At 39.4% G+C, this 835-nt stretch overlaps 1 non-coding gene across 1 annotated transcript; it reads left to right on the plus strand.

Moving 5' to 3' along the window:
* Positions 1-208: 208 nt before the first annotated feature.
* On the plus strand, positions 209-315 carry LOC135278115 (U6 spliceosomal RNA). The gene has a single exon (XR_010345674.1). It is a non-coding gene; the product is annotated as a U6 spliceosomal RNA (small nuclear RNA).
* The last annotated feature ends 520 nt before the right edge of the window (positions 316-835 follow it).

Raw genomic sequence — 835 nt, forward strand, 5'->3', positions numbered from 1 at the left:
CTCTTTCTACTGCATTTTCTGATTCCTCGCTTTTCATTCTATCTCTCTTACCTTCTGAAAATTTCAGACCTCACTCCTTTACCCTAGTATTACTTCCTGAAATGCCCTCTCCTGAATCCTTTCCTATGTGCATTTAAATCCTAAACTCCTCACAGCTAACAAAAGACCATCATCCCAAGCCTCCTCAGCCTTCAAGAACATTCCTCCTGTGCTCGCTTTGGCAGCACATATACTAAAATTGGAATGATACAAAGAAGATTAGCATGGCCCCTGAGCAAGGATAACATGCAAATTCGTGAAGTGTTCCATATTTTTCTTCAAACTATACTATAAGGCTACAGTAATCAAAACAGCATGGTACTGGTACCAAAACAGAGATATAGACCAATGGAACAGAACAGAGGTCTCAGAGACAACACCACACGTCTACAACCATCTGATCTTTTACAAAGCAGACAAAAAACAGCAATGGGGAAAGGATTCCCTGTTTAATAAGTGGTGTTGGGAAAACTGGCTAGCCATATGCAGAAAGCAGAAACTGGACCCCTTCCTGACACCTTACACTAAAATTAACTCCAGATGGATTAAAGATTTAAATATAAGACCTAACACCATAAAAACCTTAGAAGAAAACCTAGGCAAAACCATTCAGGACATAGGCATAGGCAAGGACTTCATGACTAAAACACCAAAAGCATTAGCAACAAAGCCAAAATAGATAAATGGGATCTAATTAAACTCCAGAGCTTCTGCATGGCAAAAGAAACAATCATTAGAGTGAACCAGCAACCAACAGAATGGGAAAAAATTTTTGCAAGCTACCCATCTGACAAAG

This window comes from Aotus nancymaae, unplaced genomic scaffold (assembly GCF_030222135.1).
Source record: "Aotus nancymaae isolate 86718 unplaced genomic scaffold, 86718_ANA_hifiasm-v0.15.2.pri h1tg000036l, whole genome shotgun sequence".
In the NCBI taxonomy this organism is placed as follows: Eukaryota; Metazoa; Chordata; class Mammalia; order Primates; family Aotidae; genus Aotus; species Aotus nancymaae.